Below are 5,872 nucleotides of genomic sequence, written 5' to 3' on the forward strand. Positions count from 1 at the left end.
TCTATTCTATTATATTCTACTCTATTCTATTCTATTCTATTCTATATTCTATACCAACAAACGGGCACAGTGCGGTTTAGATTCACCCTTCCGGGTTCGCAGCGGACAGTTTGGGGTAGTCCGAGGGCTGTTCGCGTCACATGATTTGCATGGAAACGAAGGCTGGATAGCGGGAGTCAGCGGTGACTATGGGGCGATAAGCAGAGCTTTAGTGACAAATGAGTCCAGGGCAACAAATCGATCCCCTCCTGAGTAACACCTGCATCAGGAACTCCCGCCACCGTCTCTCATGGCAGGCGAAGCCGTGATTAAACTCTTCGATCTCTTCATCTCATCACTTGGAAGCGCGTCATGACGATGACGAGGCATAATACCGTACGTGCGGTACGGCAAAGTGGGCTTTTAAAGCGAAGCTTTGGTGCTCTCACTGATGGCGTCTGTAGCGCGAAAACGCCGTAGTGAAACACAAAAACCCTTTTTGAGGCCAGAATCACACCTGAGTCCCTCGCTTTATGAAGCCGGCGTCTGTCCGATTGCTCCATTTCGACAAGGTCCGAGTGGTTTGGAAAACATTGACTAGTACAACAAAAGAATGCGTCACGAAAAAGCTTCGCGTTAAACCATCGTCGTCGTTTGACAGAGGGTTTCATGGTTTTTGTTTCTTAAAGCAGCTGTAACCATTTCCTACGAATCGAAAAGCGAAAAAAAAAACAGTTAAGGTGTTGTGGCAATAGAATTTGGAAATCGAAATCGAAAATTCCTGCGCAGGCACCCGATCACAAGCAAAAATTTAAATATGGAATGGGCCACTGCTAGAGGCATTTAATGCCTAGTAAATGTGATTTAACCAAACTTGTTGATGAGCTAGTTGTTACATGACTGTGATAAAAAAAAATATCGCTTTAAGCGAGCGAGGACGATGATATATGAACAAGCTACTTTGTCCTCATCCGCTTGTCGCCCTATCGTTTATACCGCAGTTGACGCAAGTAATTTTACGACTTCAAAACATTCAAAGCCGTGTTCATTATGTATATTCGTAATCTGATTAGGTCACCGGAGCCCTAAACATTTCTATCCTTATGCGTCACATATTTATCTGATTAACGCAGTCAGATCGGCCCCCTTTTTATCAGAGGGAGGAAAAATGCGTGCAGTGACCTGTGTACGAGTGGGGCGGCCAAGGACGGGCGAATCCGGTGCATCCGGTGTAAGGAGATTCATTATTATTCCTTGTAGGTACACTGCATTGTTTAAAATGTTTGCGAAATTCACTCCAGGCACGTAAACACGTCCTCAATGGCCCCGCTGCACAGACATCCCAAATGATACGTATATTTTAAGAACAATGAAACAAGTCACGTTCAATTCATCTTAGTTTTTTCTGAGTTCTACATGGCCGCATCCGAGTCTGTTTCAATTAATAGGGCACAGAAGCTTTAGGCCCCGAAATTCTGGCTTGTTTTTTTTTATAAATTCTGCAACCAAACTGCTAGTAATAATCACTGTGCGTTTGTATTAGGCCCGTAGATGTGCAATTACTGAGGCAGTTCCCACAGGTACACCATTCTCAGACACAAATGCTCTAATGAACCAAAAATCCCAATGAACGGCGAGAAAAATACCAATGATACATTACTGAATCTCCCCTCAGTTCCATCACATACAAACCATTTGCTTCCTACAAAAGCGCCCCGTCAATTTGTGTAATTTCTAGCAATAGGCGCTTGAGTACACGTTCTTCCTTTTGGGTACGTAAGGCGTACGTCGGCGTACAAGGGCTTCTAGCAAGGAACCCGGCACCGAAAACTGTTCGCACGCAGTAGCGTTTCCGGGGACCGTGCCTGGCCCCAGGCCACATTTCCATGACTGAGACGACCCACTCGGTATCGCATAAATATCACGCCTACGGTGTACCAGCTCTGCGTTTGAATGACCCTCGGAGTATACAGTACTGTCATCAGTACAATGTCTGCAGGTTATTATATCGCGTGGTGTGGCCCGTACGCGGTCCCTGTTGGAAAGGAGAAAAATGTACACAGGATCGGAGCAACATACGGCAGTTATTATACAACGACGATGACTGTCATGTCGCCATTTTCTAACTATTCGCAAATTCCAATAGCTGGCAAATGTAGTAGCCAATAACCCCTAATCATCACCCAGTCCCGTTTATTCTGGCGTCCCGCAAGGCTCTGTTCTAGGCCCCCTCTCATTTTTATTTACGTTAATGGCCTACTTGACTGCGTGTTATCTAGCATCCACTTGTTCGCAGATGATTGCGTCCTTTTTTGTGAAATTATTGATGATAACGATATTAAACTCTTGCAAACAGATATTAACGCAGTCATGTCCTGGTGCAGCAGGTGGAGGATGGAGTTTAATACTAACAAGAGCAAAGTTTTACCGGTTTCAAGGATTAAAACGTCGGCTATAACTTCTTATCATCTTAACCGTTTCATACTTGAGTTCCTAACATCTTACCGTTATTTAGGGGTACACATATCCTCAGACCTTACCTGGTCGATTCACATTGTTAGCTAATTTACAATGCCAACCAAACGTTAGGCTACCTCCGTCGTAACTTTTCTACCGCCGCCCTTGTGCCCTCAACACACCGCTGTACCAAACATTACTCCGCTCTAAACTTGAATATGCTTCTCCGATCTGGGACGCCGGCTTTTTGAGGCTATAATTCTTTTGAGGCTACATTCACCATTGCGAATCGCACCGGCCTGTTTTTCGAGCTCCCACACGCCCGCAAGCAGGTACGCTATTACCCTAGCACCCTAGTGCGGGCAGGCTGGTTTAAACCACAATGCCCCTGGGTTACGGCCATCGCCGATTTTTAAAACAATTGCTTTTCGGACGCCCGATACAGCCTGCGATGCCCCGTGGGCAGCACTTTCATCGACAATATCCGTCACTAGGATTTGTCGGTGAAAATCGGTGATTTGCCTGAATACCGCAGTCTGACGCACAAAGCCCGAACTACCAAGGCCACTACGTTCGCCTTGGTCGCAGAGCGTATTAGCCGTTAATGCCTCTTCAAATCGGCGTATGAATTACCCACCCGCGAAGTCAGCCAATAAGAAGGAGGCGGCGAAGAGAGAAAGGCTCAAAAGAACAATGCAGCCGAAATGAGGGAAAGCACGGCTGCCGGTGGCGGTCCTTCGCTTGCAGGAGCGAGAGAGGAAGCCTATGCATGACGCGCGAGATCCCTTCGGGTAGCCCCCATTACATTTCCAAATCAGCGTCACCCCCGCACGTGGACCACCGCGCCGGCGTGCGACACCCGCTGGAGGCTAAGCCGCACCTGCCGTTAGCGCACACGCCGCAGGGAAGATCACGCCGCGAAACGCGCTCGACCGAGAGAAGAAAGGAAACTCTCGCAACGCAACGAGACGCAGAAAACACGCACAAACGTCCCCGCGTCACTCCCGCTACTCCGTTCGGCCTTCTTCCACTCCACTCGGTTTCTTCCTCTCCCTTTCGCCTCCCCGTCGCCGTCATCGCCACAACTCGTCCTCCTCTCTCAGCCCCCGCTGCGTCGGCAAATAAAGGCTCCCTTTTCGTCGGCTTGCCTGTCGTCGTCTCCGAAAGCGACCTAGAGACGAGAAGCAAAAACCGCTTCTCCGCGTTCGCGCCAGCCGTAGACGCGCCAAGGCACGCCGGGCCAACCGCGAGAGACATCAAAGTAGGTGGCGTCCTCGACAGGATCTGCGAGTGGCGAAACATCGAAGCACGCATGGCTTCATCACCGACCATGAGCGACGCGAACATGGCTCCTGAAGGGTTCCTCAGGCGGGACCCCCGAACGGCCGACTGGGCACTGGCCGGGAACCGGCAGTTCATCATCACCCTCTTCGTGGTGTACGTGTACATCGTCAAAATCGGCGGGCCCAGGTTCATGAAGGGGCGGAAACCGTACGACGGAATCAAGCCGCTCATCATCCTCTACAACGCCTCGATGGTGCTGCTCAACTGCTACTTCGTCGCGGCGTTCCTCTCCAAGTCGTACATGGGCGGAGGCTACAACCTGCTCTGCCAGGGCATCAACTACGAGGCGCGCGACGAGACGACCATGAGCATGCTGAGCCTCTGCTGGTGGTACCTCATGGTGAGGATCGCCGACTTCCTGGACACCTTCTTCTTCGTGCTGCGCAAGAAGGACTCGCACATATCCTTCCTGCACGTGGTGCACCACATCCTGGTCGTCTTCAACGGCTGGTTCGGTTTGGCCTACGGCCCCGACGGCCAGGTGGCCCTCGGCGTCATCCTGAACAGCTTCGTGCATGTGGTCATGTACTCGTACTACTTCCTCTCCCTCCTGGGGCCGTCCGTCCAGAAGCACCTCTGGTGGAAGCGCTACCTGACGCAGTTCCAGCTCGTGCAGTTCATCATCATCTTCCTGCACACGATGGTGCCGATGCTCGTCAACTGCGGCTACCCGAGGCCGCATACTTACATCATGCTCTCGGAAGCCGTCTTCTTCTTTACCATGTTTGTCCGCTTCTACGTCAAGGCCTACAGCGACAAGAAAGGTCCCAGCATCAAGGGTGAGGCGAAGGCCGAAAGCAAGAACAAGGCGCACTGAGGCGTCCCTGCAATCTGTGATATAGACAAAGACTCTAGGACTCCTTTTGTGTTTGCCATCGGGTGGTTCGCACGGCGAACTTGCGTTTGATGTGAGTACGGAAAGAAAATGATCTCTCTCGCCCGCCAAGCTTCCGCAAACCGAGCTGCGCTTGTGATGCCGCGCGCCGGCTAGCGATGGGAGTCATTGACGTTGTCGGGCGGTTTAGCAAAAGAGAGTGTCTCGCGAGAACCAATGAACGAATAGGTAGCAGATATCGGTCAAATTGATTAGCTTTGCCTGGTAACAATGCCTTGTTATACCTAATATTTGGCTAAAAATTCGCTTACTGGCAGTTTAAATGTAGACTCTGGTTATGCAAGGGGGTTCTGATGCTCCAGTGAAGTTCAGCACATGCGTGAAATATTTTGCGTGGCGCAACCACCGCGGAGTGCCATTTAGTAGAATGTGCACGTTCGCAGTTCTTAATACGTGATGTGATGAACACATGACACGCCTTATACAGGAACCTCCGGTTCTTCAGTCATACTACTTTCCTAAAACCATTAGTGCAACGAGTTTCTTGTTGTTGTTGTTTTATCGCGCGGATTTGTTACGAGCCGTAGGCTTCCGAAAGATGTAGAGTTCTCGTGATCGTTGGACCAGTCTTCAACGACGACGGCAGGACCGGAGCCGAGACGTGAGATGTGTATTTATATGAACGTACTTCGTAAAGGCAGCCTCGAGCCGAACGTTAAAACGACTGACGTCGAGTCTACTATCCTTGGGCTGCGTCACAGGTATGCTCAGTAGACGCTGAGCAGTGATATAAAAGTCGCTTTTTTTTTTCTGCGGTGGGCTTTGTGTCGTCTTGTTTTGTCGCGAACCAGCACATTGCTCGGGTTCACTCGTCAACAGAATCTGTAAATAAATATTTGTTTGTTACGTACCTGGTGAGTTTTGTCACTTTCATTGCAAGAAGCTTTTCACGCACTCAATTGAACACACAAGATGGCCTACCGGCGAGCATCATAGGGCCAACATTGCACAGACCAACGGCAAGCTTCCTTCCTCTCGATACAACAAAGTCATGCGAGGAAGCTTACTTTCCCAGCCTCGCCTTAGACATATCTTGGCGCTCGCACAAAAGGCCGAGCGCAGGCACGACCTACACACGAGGTTTCGGGCTGCGTGTATCAAAACGTGAGTTTCCCCCTCTTTGTCCCTGAAAAGAATAATTTCACAAATGTATTGCCTTCGTCGTTGCGCTGGGGACATTAAATTTTCGGCTACATA

At 49.9% G+C, this 5,872-nt stretch overlaps 1 pseudogene; it reads left to right on the forward strand.

Annotated features, from left to right (window-relative positions):
• Nucleotides 1-3,565: 3,565 nt before the first annotated feature.
• On the forward strand, nucleotides 3,566-5,525 carry LOC144175147 (very long chain fatty acid elongase AAEL008004 pseudogene; annotated as a pseudogene).
• Nucleotides 5,526-5,872: the final 347 nt, after the last annotated feature.

Source organism: Haemaphysalis longicornis, unplaced genomic scaffold (assembly GCF_048455015.1).
Source record: "Haemaphysalis longicornis isolate Haplotype H1 unplaced genomic scaffold, Haemaphysalis longicornis Haplotype H1 scaffold_3, whole genome shotgun sequence".
Lineage (NCBI taxonomy): Eukaryota > Metazoa > Arthropoda > Arachnida > Ixodida > Ixodidae > Haemaphysalis > Haemaphysalis longicornis.